The sequence below is a fragment of the Propithecus coquereli genome, unplaced genomic scaffold (genome assembly GCF_000956105.1).
Source record: "Propithecus coquereli isolate 6110/MARCELLA unplaced genomic scaffold, Pcoq_1.0 Scaffold281, whole genome shotgun sequence".
NCBI classification, from domain to species: Eukaryota; Metazoa; Chordata; class Mammalia; order Primates; family Indriidae; genus Propithecus; species Propithecus coquereli.
In genome coordinates this window covers 3,778,906-3,794,390 of record NW_012148408.1, presented here as the reverse complement: position 1 = coordinate 3,794,390, position 15,485 = coordinate 3,778,906, and the positions used below count along the sequence as shown (strand labels likewise).

General features: G+C 51.7%; 1 protein-coding gene across 2 annotated transcripts in view; it reads left to right on the top strand.

Moving 5' to 3' along the window:
• The window catches only part of ASIC2 (acid sensing (proton gated) ion channel 2), a 1,009,922-nt gene that overhangs the window by 777,340 nt on the left and 217,097 nt on the right, over positions 1 to 15,485 (top strand). The window lies entirely within an intron of this gene.

Here is a 15,485-nt window from a genome sequence, read left to right as displayed (position 1 = left end):
GCCCAGGGAGGTTCCCTCTTCCCGGCGAATGTTGGAGAACTGTAAACCCGGAGGCAGGAGGCTCAGCTCTGTGGCCAGAGGTCAGCTAGGTTGGGATCCCCAGGCCCTAATTCCCTCATCCCTAGAACATGAGACAGCAGCTGGAGCCGGCCTACCTGCTAGCAGGCGTCAGATGAGAGCTTGTTTTATGCTGCCCTCTAGTTTACGAAGGGCTTTCCCATGCAGTGCCTGACAGCAGAGATTACTATTCCTGTTTCGTAGATGAGAAGACAGAGGCTCAGTGTGATCAGGTAACTTGCTCAAGGCCACCCAGCCAGTAAGAAATGGAACCAGACAGATGTCAGTTCGAATCCTAGTAACTTCCAAACTAACATTGACTAGTCCATGAACTTTTCTGTGCCTCGGTTTCCTTATCTGTAAAATGGACAGAAATACCACTCATCTCTATAGAGCAGTTGTGAGGAGGAAAAGCAGTAACCAGGCAGGACTCCTTGCAAAGCCTGGCACAAAGCAGATAATCAGCTGATATTTCCTTCCTCCTCCCTCACTCTGCAGTTTCTCCCATTCTCCCCTTATTCCTTTTCCTCCTTGCTAGTTTTTAAACTCTTCAAGGAATGGGACCTTGAGAGGCAATATACTGCGTTTGACCTTGAGCAAGTTGTTGCATCGCCCTGTGCCTTCATTGCCCCGTCTGTAAAATGGGGGTAAGAGTGGTATTTGAGATTAAGGATTCGATGGGTTGAGAGGACAGCTCTGGCACGGAGCTCCCGCTGTGCTTGTCCTGCTTCTTTACAGCCTCCCTTCTGCCCGCTGGGCCCTGGCATGGGGAGTACTTCCCGCCTCCACCTCCTCCAGTAGGCGTTCAATGAGCAAGGGAGTGATCCCCCCAGGCAGAGGCCCCGTAAACAAGCACAGCCTCCCAAGTCCTTGCCGTGTCCTCAGCTGTGACAGCTCTGCCGAGTACTCACAGCCCCCAGGGCTCCTGGGCGGAGAGCAGCAACCTTCTACCAGGGGATTGCTCACCACCTCGAGATGAGAAAAAAAGGAAAAAGCTGTAAATATAGAGGATTCATCTGTGATAAGTCATGGTTAGAAACCCCAGCTATATAACTCTTTAATTCTCCACTCCAGCTTGTAAGCTCATGCAGTAAAAACAGTCACTGGTAATTTATTTTTTCTTTTAATTTTGAGATTTTTTTTTCTTTAACCAACCAAAAAGTCCTCCTAAACTCACCTTAAGCTTTTATTTTTTTTTCTCTTAACAGTCATAAAATATTACCGTGGATTAAAATGTAAAAGCAATCCTCTCTCTTCCACTGCCAGGTTGAAAAGGTACAGACTCACAGACAATTTCTTTCTTCTCCTTTTTTTTTTGTTTTTTTGTTTTGTTTTGTTTTTTTGAGACAGAGTCTTGCTCTGTCATCCAGGGCAAGAGTGCAGTGGCGTCAGCCTAGCTCACAGCAACCTCAAGCTCCTGGGCTCCAGGGATCCTCCTGCCTCAGCCTCCCGAGTAGCTGGGACTACAGGCATGCACCACCACGCCCAGCAAATTTTTCTATTTTTAGTAAAGATGGGTCTTTCTCTTGCTTAGGCTGGTCTCGAACTCCTGAGCTCAAGTGATCCCCCCGCCTCAGCCTCCCAGAGTGCTAGGATCACAGGCGTGAGCCATTGCACCCAGCCAATTTCTTAAGCAGGTGTTGTTAAAACAGGAGTGAGTCCCAGGCTCTGTTTGGGTCACCTGTTTCCAGGTGGCAGAGGAAGCTGGCATGGAGGGAGGCAGCTCAGGAGCTCTGCATGCGATCCTAGTGTTGGGTTGGAGTCACTTCTCTTTCAACTTGGAGCTGGATGATCTCAAGCAAGTGAATTCTTCTTTGGGCTCAGTTTTCTCATTTGTAAAAAGTGGACACATTGAGATTGAAGGAACTATTGGGCATCCTACTTGGTAGTTGGGCATATAAACCTGGAGCTCCAGGGGAGGTCAGGACAGGAGAGAGGGAGTTGGGAGTCATGGATGGAATGGTGGAATTAATGGACTGGACGGGATCACGTAAGTTGAGTGTGTAGACGAAGAAGGGCAGCAGGCAGAGCACCGGGCCCTGGATCCACGAATATTTAGGGGTCAGGAAGCAGAGGAGCTGGAGATGGGGGTGAGAGGGAACAGTCAGGGAGGTAGGAGGGACACCCAGCGGGCACCGACATAGAAAGAAGCCTGAGGGAGGGGGGCCGCCAAGGGGGTTGTGGTCAGCTCTGTGCAGCCAGCAAAGGTCAAGCCTCCCCACTACTGGGAAATGGGAGCAGCACAGTGTAGAGCTTGGAAGCATAGGTTTTAGAACCAGGTGCACTTGAACCCAGGTCCTGATGCTGCCATGTCTTGGCTTTCTGACCTTGGCCAACCTCTAACCTCTTTTGACCCTTAGCTTCCTCCTCTGCATGGCATTATTGTGCAGTTTAAATGAGATAATGCCTTTAAAGTGCTTAGCTCTGGGCCTGGCACACAGTAGGTGCTCAATATACAGAAGCTGTTTGTATTCTTCCTGGAACTGCTCAAGTGGGTGGAGTCACTGTCAGTCAGATGTACTGCAGAGGGGCCCAAGGTAGGAAGGGAATATTTCAGGTGGGCAATCCAGCCTTCACCCAGGGTTGGAAAGGAGGTTATCTTGAAGGCTCAGACTAGTAACAGAAGGCTGCAGTCCGCAACCCCTAGGCTGCAGCCTGGCATGGTCTGTAGCCTGTTAGGAACCGGCCGCATCTCACCACCTGAGCTCCACCTCTGCCCCTGTGACTCCCGTCAGTGGAAAAATTGTTTTCCGTGAAACCAGTCGCTGGTGCCAAAACGGCTGGGGATCGTTGACATAAGGAGTGGCCAGGTGGAAGCAGATAGGGCCAGGAAGGCCACTGGCCAGCCAGAGCACACACACCCTGCCTAGAGGCCTCGTAGTTTACAGCCCCATGCAGGGCAGATGAAACCCATTCTCAGGCCCAGAACAGCTCACGTGGGTTTGAGAACCCTTTTAGGTGATGCTAGACCAGAGAAGAATTTTAAACAGGGTGTATGGGATTGACAGGACCAGATTTGCATTTCAGAAAGACCACCGTGGCAGCAGCGCAGGGAGAGGATGGGAGGGGGCGTGGGTCTAGTCCAAGGCAGGGAGAGAAGCCAGGAAACTGCACTCAGGTGAGAGGGGCCCGGGATGAGGAAATGGGCTCATTATAACATAATTACCTCTATAATCAGCATGCAGGCGTGTTATTTCAAAATGTAAAGATGATTATACGATTAAAGGCTTTTTTCCTTTTAATGGAAATAACTTGCCAACCTGGGGGTTTGGGTGAGTGGTTGGAGGAAAAGGTAAGGTATTAATTTTTAACCAATTTATTTTGCAATGAATTAGTTTATTGATTCAAAAATATCACTCACTGTGGACAGTAAAAGTTGTAAATGAGATTAGTGTCTGGTTAGAGTGAAAGCTAAGTGAAGGGACCCAGGAGGTTTCCCTCATTAGACTGGAGAGAAGCTTTCGGTTTTGCACGGATGGAGAGGAGGGAGCTCTGGCCCTGTTGGTAGAGCCTGCTGGGCCCAGGCAGCTGGCTGGAGGGAGTGGGCTCAGACCGGAAACTCCCCCCTGATCTCTCTGAAGAATTAACAAGTGGTTGAACTTTAAGCAATGACGTGGTCTAAGCTAATCAAACACAGAAAATAATTCTACCACCGTTCCCAGTGTTTTTAAATACACAAACTAGAGGAAGGAGGGAGGGAGGGAGGGAGGAAGGAAGGAAAGAGGGAAGGAAGGAAGGAAGGAAGGAAGAAAGGAAGGAAGGAAGGAAGGAGGGAAGGAAGGAAGGAAGGAAGGAAACCTTAGGTTCCAGAAATAATGAGGTACCTTAAAACCAGGGTGGTAAGCACACAGCTTGCTTCCTGGGGGCCTATGGTACCAGACCAGAGGCTCCAGGCCAGGGGACTGGTGTGTGTTGGGGATAGGGAAGGGTGGTTATCACCTGAGACCACCTGAGACAGGGCCCCTGCATAGAGGACTCTTAAGGAGCTATCTTTTCTGTTAAAGGAAGAGGAGAAAACTCCATCCAGAAGCCCAAGGAACCTAGAGGTCCGCTAGGGGTTCTAGGTGACGGTTCTAGACAAATCTGCAAGAGCTAGAGTCTGCAAGCCTGCAGTGTGGGTGAGTGTGGGGTCTGGATTTATGCTACCCACATGGTGCAAGAATCTTGAGTCAAAATAGCAACATAAAAACTCACCTGGATCTGGTGAAATACGGGGCCCCAGGAGAAGCAAGTAGCCAGAATAGCTCTTTTAGGGCATTGCTGACAATGCAGGACACGTGGGCACAGAGAAAAGACATGACAAGGCCACACCTGTTTGTGGGCTCATTAAAGGTAGTGCTAGCATGGACCTGTCTCATCCCACCCCCTCCTTCTGTAGGGGTGGAAGCTAAGTCCCAAGGAGGTGCGTGGATTGCCCAAGGTCACACAACGTGTTAGCGTTAGGAAGCGTGGGGTGGTAGAGAGAACAAGGGTACTGGAGTTGGTAAGACCTGGGTCTGAATCTTGGATCTGCCATTTAGTAGATGTAACCTAGGTCAAGCTGCCTACATTTTCTGAGCCTGTTTCCTTATCTGCAAGATGGGTTGCTCCTACTTTGTAGGATGGTTGGGAAATAAGGGAGATCACTTTAGTAAAAAGTGCTTGGAATCATGCTCAGTTTTCTGTATGTGTTGGTGTCCTTTAAACTTTGCTCTTAAAAAGTCCCCTCCACGGAGCACTCCCACTAAGCCCCAGCTGGCCCTGATGACTTTTTTACTTACACAGGACCACCTGTGTTCTATTACTTAGCACTAGGTTGCTTGTTGTCATAGAATTAATTTTTAACTCCAAATCATGGCTTTTGCAGTTCCCTTTAACTTTGTGTGCTTTTTCTGTCCTCACTTATTTCCCACTGGTCCTCAAGTCTCCAGCAATAGACTGGGGAATAGATGGATGAATGTGTGACTAGATGGATGAGTGGATGAATGATGGAAGAATGGATGGATGGATGATGGATGAATGGGAGGATGGACGAGTGGATGGATGGATGGATGAGTGGATGGATAGATGAGTGGATTGATGATGGACAAATGGGTGCATGGATGAGTAGATGGATGGATGGATGAGCGGATGGATGGATGGGTGAGTGGATAGATGGATGAGTGGATGAGTGGATGGATGAGTGGATGAATGATGGATGAATGGGTGGGTGGATGATGAATAGATGGGTGGATGGATGATAGGTGGATGGACAGTGGCTATCAGTTGGGGTTTGTTGGTTGTAAACAATAGACTCTGACTCTGGCTAAATCAAGCAAGAGGGATTATATTGGAAGGATATCTGATTGCTTACAGAATCAATAGAAAGGGTGGAAAATCAGGCTGACAAAAGGCAGGAACTGACATACAGTAGCAGTAATCACCTCTCTCCCAGGTCAGGGCCATGAATGAATGAATGCCAGGCATTTTTCATGCCCAGGCCTAACTATATTCAAGAGTCAAAGTCCTGGGAGAAAGAATCCAGTTAATGTAGCTTGGGTCACATGTCCCTTGATTCTTAAGACCCCTGTGCATGCATGGTGAGGCACAGATAATTTTCTAATAAGAAATTACGATCCTGAGGCCAAAGAAGAGAGAATAGCTGCTCGATGCTCAGCACCCAGCCACCACCTCCAGCAAGGGAACGGATGGATCCTCAGTTCCCTGAGGCAGCACCAGTGACTCTGTCTCCGTTTTCCCCTTTCCACCTCCCTCATGCCCCACTCACGCTTCATTCTCCCTCCACCAGGCCTGCCCCCTCCCCCACCCTTCCCCGAAGCGCAGTCCCTTCCTACCTCCTGGAAGAGGCCTTCGTGGCTCCCCAAGCCCACGCTAATTATTCCTCTCCCTGAATCCGATTGCCCTGCCGTCAGCAGGCGCCAGAATTACCCTTCCCTGCAGCCTGCTCGCTGTTCACCCTCAGGGCGTGCGCTCTGCTCTAAGTCTCCTGAAAGCAGAAGCCTCGGCACTCTTGACTTCTGTCCCAGCACAGTGTTGGGTTCAGAGTCGGTGACCAATGAATGCGTGGCGATTAATGATCAATGAGCGTGGGTGGCACAGGGTCATCAGCCGCATCATCGGACCCTCGAAGGGATTCAGGCCTGGCATTCTTTGAGAGTTCAATCAGCCGGGTCCCAAAGAGCTGGCTTATGCAAAGTTGCACAACTAGTGAAAGACGCCTGTAGGCCTGGAAGCCAGGTCTTATTATTCCCGGTCCAAACCAACACTCCCTGCTGCCTCGGGAGGGTGTGTGTGTGAAGGTGTGTGTGCACGTGTGTGCGTGTGTGTGTGTGTGTGTGTGTGTGTGTGTCCCAGCCCTCTCAGCAGGTACTCGCCGACTGCCATGTTTGGCATGGTAACTCCTCGGTCAGTGGTTGTTTAATTAATTAATCAAAGCCCGGCCAGGATGGCACCCACGTGCTCTTCGTCTTGTTCCTGCCCCATCCTTGCCCAAACTTCTGCCCATCTCAGGGCCCTTTGCTCGGTGACCAGCCAAGAAATGTTGATTGATCACTCCTAAAACTTCATTTCTCTTGAGAATCAATGAGTTTCAAAAAGTGGACAATTTTTTGAGTCCACAGAGAATCAACCCAATCCGTGTGTCGCCGGCATCACTCCAAGCAGGCACCTTTGTCAGCTACCCCACCTCACTCTGCTGTTCATGCTACTTGAAAAATTAGTTGGTGTACTGGAAATAAAGTCACAGGGAGCCAACATTTTGACAAGGTAATGATCCCCTGCCTTCCTTGACATTTGCGAGGGAGTCGGAGTCCATTATAATGTCACGATGGCGTGCGCCATTGACATCTCATTGAATAATTAAAAGGCAGTTGAATCATAGCGATCATCCACTTAGTGCCTGGATCCGGATGTCGGGGATGCACGTTCGGGGGGCAGCGTGGTTGTGCAGATGGGGCGCCAGCCCGAAGCCGGGGCTCGACCGAGACCACCGGGCAGCAGCGTCTGCCACCTGTGCTGCAACTCGGGGTTGGGGGCGGGTGGAGGGCAGGCAGCTCCAGACCCCTGCAGCGGCCCCTCGCCAAAGAAGAAAAGAAGAAGAAAGAAAAAAAAAGGTTTTCTACTCTCTTTTACTTCTTCGAACTAAATAAATGCAGGAACAGACTTTCTTTTCAACCCAGATGAAGAACTGCCAGTCCGTTGTTTTCATTCATCACAAATAGTTTGTGCCGGAAGGGAACTTCGCTTTCATTCTTTCCTAAGGCAGATGTTTATTGAGCGCCCGCCCGGCATCGGCGTTGTTCTCGGTGCTGCGGATACGGCAGGGAAGCAGACAACCACAGGAAGTGCTGCTCCCGGGGGCTTGTGTTCTGGAGGGGGAGCAGGGTAAAGACACACGTGTGCTGTGCACAGCACTAACACGGGCAGTGTAGCAGAGCATGACCTGGTGACTATGTTAAGTTACATGGTCAGGGTAGGTGTCTCTGGGGAGCAGCAGTGTAGACGAGGTCCGAATGGCAAGGAGTCGAATGTGGAAGGTTCCCTGGGAGAACACTCTGGCAGAAGCCACAGTTAGGGAAGAGGCTCTGGGTGGGAAGGAACGGGACATGTTGAAGGACCGGCAAGAAGACCACTGTGGAGTGGGCCGGGTGAGGGGGAGGCAGCTGGGGCAGCTCAGGTGGGCTTCCCAGGCCAGGGCCGGGAGTTCGGGCTTCAGTCTCCATGTGATGGGAAGCTCAAGATGGGATTGAGCAGAGAAACAATATTCTTTCAACGTAGAGACCTCGTATTTAAGAGAATGAATCACGTCTTTGTTCTACTGACTCTGTGTTCCTCTTCCATGCCTGGCTTGGGGCTAGCTGCTGGGAGACACAGCAATGAATGAGAGAGCCTCCCTCCAGGAGCTCTCTGCCATGTGGGGGAGACAAAAGAATGAACAGACAGTGACCACTAGTGAAAGACATCCTGGGGTGGAGGTAAGCCCAGGACTGTGGAAACCAGAATCAAGGCACCGAATCCAGGAAGGCTTTCTGAAGAGGTGGCCCCCATGCTAAATCTTGAGGCAGATAAGGTGGAAGAGAATGTTCTAGCCAGTGAAACAGCCCAGGCAAAGGAGCCCTAAAAAAGTGGCACACCGGAAAATTCCAAGGAATCTATTAGGACTGGAGTCATGTGACCCAGAGAGGTCAAGAAACTCAGTGAAGGTCACACAGCATACAATTCTTCACCTTTAGCTCCTTCTGTATTCCCCTGCAATGAAGTCGGCCACAGTCATGTGGTCAGAGCATTTGGCAAGGTGGGATGCCCATGACCGTTCCTAGCTAGGCTGGTGCTAAGACCAGGCAGAGTTCACAGCCAGCTGGGCCAGGAATACTTGTTTCCCCCAAATATGTGTGATTCTGACTTGGCTCTTGCTCCTTCCCAATTGTCGCCCTTCCCAAGAATTGTCCGAACCCTAGACTCATAGCGTGAAGCCAGGATGGTCCAGATGTCATGCTGCCCACACGCTTACCCCACCAACAATGTTGCAGCTGGGGAAACCCAGGCCCAGAGACGGGAACCGAGTTAGCCCAGGCCTCAGACACACCGAGACCAAAACACTGATCTCTTCACTCCTGATCTGATGTTGTTCTGGGAAACAGTTCCTCAGCAGGAGTGAGGTGGGATCAGAGAAACGCAGCAGCCACTCCTACTGTATGTCATGAGTGACGCAGGTGGCCTGGCAGGGAGGGACAGCAGCAGAGTGGCTCCAAGCGCGGGTGAGAAGTCAGGCAGCTCGCGTTCCATTCCCACCTCCACTATTTACTAGCTGTGTGACTTTGGGAAAGTTACTTCACCTCTCTGTGCCTTGGTTTTCTCATCTGTGAAATGAGAGTAGTCACCTTTGCTTCATCAGGTTACCGAGAGGATTCAGCGAGGCCATACACGGCCTGGCACTTAGAGTCATGCCAGGCATGTAGTGAGTGCTCGAGCCAGGGTGGCCGTGCTTGTTTCTGGGCCCCAGAGCTGCCATCGAAGGGCCCGCAGTGTGCCAGGCACCATTCTGGGTACTTTCCACATGTCTGTGTGGTGGTGACACCATAGCTTGTGACGTGTTGGACAAATGTCATGCTGCCTGCAAGACACCTCGTGCCCCTGTGGATTGGCGCTGCTCACATTGTCCCATTCGCCCGTCACAGTAACCGTGCGGGGTGGGCTTTGTAGATGCAGAAAGCGAGGCCCAGAGTGGTTCAGTCACTTGCCAAGGCCACACAGCTGGCGGGAGGCAGAGCGGGATGCTCACCCAAAGCTCACAACCTTCCCTCCATTCTCCACCACTCCCCCCCTTCCCAGGGCCTTGATCCTAGGGGCCTATTAATACTCAGCTGGTGTCACCTGAGACTTCCAGCGCCCACCCTCTGTCTGGTGAAGAGGAGGAGTGAGGAGAGGAACTGTGTGCCCTGTGCCTCAGGAACGCTGCTGTGAGCAGAAGAGGGAGGGACAAGGCTTTGCAGGGGGAGGCCCCTCTTCACACACACAGATCTGTGCAGACGCTTCCAGGCGGGGTAGCGGGGGTGCATTTGCCCCTGCCACAGAGAGCCGACTCTGGATTCGGAAAGGGTCCTTCGGCGAAGGCCAGAGCCCAGGCAGGGCAGGAGCAAGTGCAGCCGGGGCCAGAGAGGGGAGGCCCCACCCCCAGAGACGGTCTAGGTCAGGGGCTGCGAGGAGCCCCTGGAGGCAGGAGTGGCTGGGCCCCAGCCTGGATGTGCACAGGGCTCCAGCCCCCTCGGCCCAGCTCAGCTCCGGCCAGGGCATCTCTGCTTTGGTCTGTTTCACACGGGGGATTTGCACCCAAGGTGTTCTCGGGAGAAAAGCTTGGTGTACCCGCTCAAAGGCAAAAAGCCTGCCATCACAGGCTACCATAGGCCCCTGGACACAGCCGGGCCCCACAGCGCACGGTGAGGGTGGGCAGTGTGGTCCTTCCCGGCATGCGTTATCCTCACAGCTCTGAGTGTGTAGAATACACATGCTTCACTCCACACCCGCCGTTGTAGAGGACCCAGGCTTGCCTTTGTGTAACCAGGAGGTTCATCTACAAATAAATAAACACCAAGCGCTCAGCGAGGACCAGAAATGCCCAGATGAATAACAAGCAGCTGCCCTTCCCTCAGGGAGCTCACAGTCGGGTTAATGAACGAAGCAGCATCCGTTACATTCCTCCAAAGAGCTCATTTACAGAGCAAACATCCATGAATCTCTTTAAAGTCCTCTCGTGTCTCCTTACATTAGCCCTGGCACCCCCTGCCTGGCTGAGACCTGCATGTTCGTCCCTCATTCGGCGGCAGCCCTAAGCCCTCTGGCCACTGCCCCTCATGTCCCCTGTGCCTGCAAGGCTTTGCCTACTTCTCTTGCTCGGGGATGCCCCCGCCCCCATGCTCACCCCGTTTCTCTCATAGTGCCTTATTCTTTCCCCTTATGGCACTCAGCACAGTGTGTGAGTATTTATTTATTTGCGTGCTTATTAGTTTAATGTCTGTCAGCCCCACGAGGGTAGGGACCACCTGTCATGCTCACCAAGGTTTAACCACAGTCTAATAGAGTGTCTGTCCTGTATTGGACACATGGATTATTTTTAAATGAATGAATGACCCTTTGGGAGATTTTGACAGGAAAGTTTGGAAAGTGGTGGGGGCCCAGAACATGGGGGGCCTTGAATAACAGACTGAGAGATTTGTAGTGTAGGCAGCTGAGCAACTTGACTTTTTATCCCTTCCTTCCTTCCTTCCCTCTTTTCTTCTTTCCTCCCTCCCTCTCTTCCCTCCTCCTTTCCTTCTCTCCTTCCCTCCTTCCTCCCGTCCTTCCTTTCTTCCTTTTTCTCTTCCTCCCTGTCTGCCTTCTCCCCGTTCCATTCCCCACTTTCTCTCCCTCCTTCTAGTTAGGGGAAGATTAGAGAAAGAAAGAGAAAGAGATTCTTGGGGTGTGGGGGGGCAGTGGATTTCAAAGTGGGCAGGTGAGTTTTGGTAAACCGGTGTCCAGGGGTAAGCAGTCATGTGGGTGGTCTCTCGAAGCAGGCACGGGGAGGGCCAGATGCTCCCCACGGCTCAGCAGAGCCCACGTGGCTGGTCCAGCACAGACTGTTCTGAGGAAGCGCCCTTCCGTCCCCAGCCTGACAGCCCGGCCACGCGCCAGCTCCCCTTCGTTACTCTCATCTCAGACGCTGTCTTGGAGAGGGCCCCGGCTCTGCGGAGGAATCTCCCAGCCCCAGCAGTCACACATCAGTGGCACGGGGAGGCCACAGCACCCTGGATGGATGCAGAGAGGGACTGGGCAGGCTGGCTGGCTTCCTCTGGGACTGGGGACACTTTGGGAGTGAAGGCAGCCAGCACCCCCACACCTCATCGTGCCTGGCATTTTCGGGCTGAAAGCATGGACTCAGGAGGCAGACGTCCTGAGTGCAGATCTTGGCTTCGCTGCTTACAAGTCACTTCTCTGTGCCTCAGTTTCCTCATCTGTAAAGTGTGGCTCATGTAATCATAGTATTTACCTCCAAGGACAGGTATGAGTACTAAATGAGCTAGCACATAGAAAGCACTTGGACACACTCAGTGCCGTGTGCATCTCGGCTGTTACGATTGCTGCAAAGAACTGGATCTGTAACTGTCTCCCTGACCCATGTGTGAGCTCCTTGGGGGCAGGGACCAGGGCTTGTCACTCGGCAAAAGTCCACTGACTTTCTCCAGGTCACCAGGGACACATGACCGAGCCCAGTTCCCTGCTTCCTTGCTGCTTTCGCCACTAAACTGGAAGCTCCATGAGGACAAGGACCCAGCACCCAGCACCAGGGACATAGCAGCAGCTCCGAGAATGGTTGTTGAGTCGACAATCGGCAGGAGGATTGGAATTGACGGTGCTGTGATGTGGGAGGCGGGGTGAACCGGGGCGATGGTGTTCGTCTGGAGTGTCCCGTTTTGCTCCAGAGGAAGGCGGTGGCACTGATAACCGGGCTGGGAGTCACGGGCAAAGAGCTCGTCTGGAGGGAGCGCGATGCTGGAAACCACATTTCTGAAATTATGGAGAGCCAGGTACTATTTAGGTCTCGAATGGATTTTTCACTCAGTATAAATGGTCCTTTGATTGGGGAAGGCACCCTGGGATATTTATTTCTAAGTCAACCTTCAAATCAGGAGCACGAGGGTCTCAGTCGGATCAGGGCAATAAGGAATGAAATCAAAATGTTTGTCGGAGAGGCTCGAAAGGGTTCTGAAGCGGCGGTTCCCACTGAAGAGCAATCTAGTGGCAATGAAGCATCTTTGCAATCGTGCTAGGTGGCAGCGGGAGGCTGGCGTTTGGTCACCAGGGCTCATTTGCATGCAGACGCACAGGGCCAGGACCTGCACCGTGCCGGCAGCTGGCCAGCAAGGGGTGGTGGCAGGAAGGTCAGCCCTGGGGAGGGACAGGGGCTGTCCCCGAGAAAGCAGGCACGAGGACCCAGCACCGGGGTGGAGATGGGGAGAGGTGGGTATGCTACCCCTCCAGTTTGCAGGGCTCAGCCAGGCGTGGCATCCCTGCCTGCTACCTTTGATCCCTTAAGTCATTAAGACTTCTCACGAAAAAGTGTCCTGCCTTGCAGTACAGCTCAGCCCTCGTATCCCCGGCCCCCTGGCGGCAGCGATCTCTCGTGTGGCTGTTGCAGGTGATGAGGTTCAGCAAGAAAAAAACCATCAGACCATGATTTTCCCTTCAAGAAGCCATTAGATGATTCTGCCTGACCTTCAGGGGAGCCCTGGGAAGCTCTGAGTGGCTTCTGCCGAGTGCTCCAACTGGCCCCCGCCGAGTTAATGTGCCCGGCAGGCCATCCTGTGGCCTCCCCTCCCTGTTGCTGTGGCTGGAGGACACTTGAGGATGAAGCCAGGAGACGGGCAGTGTGGCCCAGTGGAAGCGCTCTGGCTCAGGGTCCAGGAAACCAGGCTCTGTGCACAGATCTGACTCTGCCTGGCTGTAGTAACTTGGGCAGATCGCTTCTCCCTCTGCGTTTTTCACATGGACCCCCCTGAAGCCACCTGGAACAACAGAATGACTCACAGTGGGGTCCCAGGACCAGCAGCATCAGTATCACCGGGGAGCTTGTTAGAAATGCGACTTCCAGGGCTCCAGACCCACCCATCGGAAAACTGGGGGTGGAGCCCAGCATCTGTCGTCCAGCAGGATGCCCAGGTGATGTGCATGTGCACTACGGCTTGAGAAACGTGCATCTAGAAGGAGGATTGTGTCCTACGTCCATCCCCGTCCCCAGCTGAGTACACGATACCCACTAGGGACTGTGTGATCACACGGCCAAGGAGGATCATGAAATAAATGACCGAATCTTCAGACTGCCGCTCTCTCTTCTTTCCATCATATCTGCGTTTTAGTATCTTTGTTTTCCTCTGTCACCAAGACACAGCCCTTTGCTTAATTTACTGCTCAGTAACGGGGGATCTGGCAGTGATATGCACACCTTGCCTTGTCTGCCGAGCCCTGCATTTGCGGAATGGGTGGCGGGAGTTGCTTTGGGCCTGACTTCTGGTTACTGCGTATGGAATGCCAGGCAACGATATCTACACATGTATAATACATAGGTTTACAAGAGTCTCTTATAAATTACAGGGTTTTATGACCCTGGTTTTGCAGACTGATGGTGTGAATTGTAACAGTGCAATATATCACTGTACAAGATAATGCCACCAGCGATGGAGGCCTAATATATCATTACCGAAGAGGATGTTGCATTTAGAAAATGTGCTATTTTTATTTTTCAAAGTGGCTTTGGTGTTTTATAACTGTCAGTTCCAAGATGCCCCAAGAACTGACAGGTTTTGGGCAAATGCCACTTTTTATATAAACCCTGAGTCCTCATCATTACCTGGAGTGGCCGCCTGAACCTGCCAGGGTGGATGTGGGTGAGCCAGGAGAAAGGGAACCCCTTCCTTTCTTCTCTGCCCCCTCCCTACACACACACACACACACACACACACACACACACACACACACACACTCCTTCACCATCCCTTACTCTGTGTCTAATTTCCCAGCAGACAGTTTGGAGCAGGACCGGCAGGGATAGTTGTGAGTTTGTGTCCACACCCTTGTAAATGCTGGTTGTTTGTACCCAAGGCAATGTATCCTGGTGGTTAAGAGCACACGCCTTAAAGCCAGATGGTCTTGGGTTCAAATTCCTTGCTCTACCCCTTACCAGCTGGGTCACTTCCAGGAAGTTACTTAACTTCTCTGAGCTTTAGTTTTTTCTCATACAAAACATCTTATGTGACTTGATCCTTGGCTCCTTCCTGCCCTGTGTCTGGCCTCACTCCCTCTTGCTCATGGCTGCAGCCACTGAGACCTCCTTTGGGCTCCTTGAACATTACTCAACTCCTTCCCCAGCCTCATTCTCTATCCCTTACTCTGTGTCTAATTTCCCAGCAGACAGTTTGGAGCAGGACCGGCAGGGATAGCTGTGAGTATGTGTCCACACCCCTGTAAATGGTGGTTGTTTGTACCCAAGGCAATGTATCCTGGTGGTTAAGAGCGTACGCCCTAAAGCCAGATGGTCTTGGGTTCAAATTCCTTGCTCTACCCCTCACCAGCTGGGTCACTTCCAGGAAGTTACTTAACTTCTCTGAGCTTTAGTTTTTTCTCATACAAAACATTTTATGTGACTTGATCCTTGGCTTCTTCCTGCCCTGTGTCTGGCCTCAGTCCCTCTTGCTCATGGCTGTAGCCACTGAGACCTCCTTGGGCTCCTTGAACATTACTCAACTCCTTCCCCAGCCTCATTCTCTATCCCTTACTCTGTGTTATTTTCCTCCACAGCACAGACCACTCATGACTCTTGATTAACTGATGGATTGATTGTCTGTGTCCCCCTACCCACTAGAATGTAAATTTCATGAAGGAAGATATGTAAGCTTTCTGCCTTCTTGATGCTATCAATATATCCCCAGCACCAAGGACAGCACCCAGCATACCTAGACATTCTGTAAAGAACTGATGAATGAATGAATTCTGTGAATGAATGAATGAATGGCACCTACCTGATTCCAGTTGGGAGGACTAAGATAAAACATGCAAAACACTTAGCATACTTCCTGTCATGTAGAAGTCACAGCCACTGATGTTTATTGAGCATTTACTATGTTATCCTTAAAACGATTCTGAGATAGATGCTATTATTATAATCTCCACTTAGCAAGTGAGGAAACAGAGGGGCAGACGGACAAATAATTTTCCCAAGGTCACTCAGCTAGTACATACTAAAGCCACAGCTCAAAGCTGTGTTGTCAGCCCCTGCTCTGTCCTGCCTCTTGGGATGTGTGAGCTGTGAAGGAAGCTGTCATTGTTGCTGTCCCTGTTTTCTCTGAATGATAAGGATTCTGGTGCCATCTCCTGCCTCACTCAGGAGATGGTGTCAGAGGAGGGAGGGCCAGGTGGTGTGC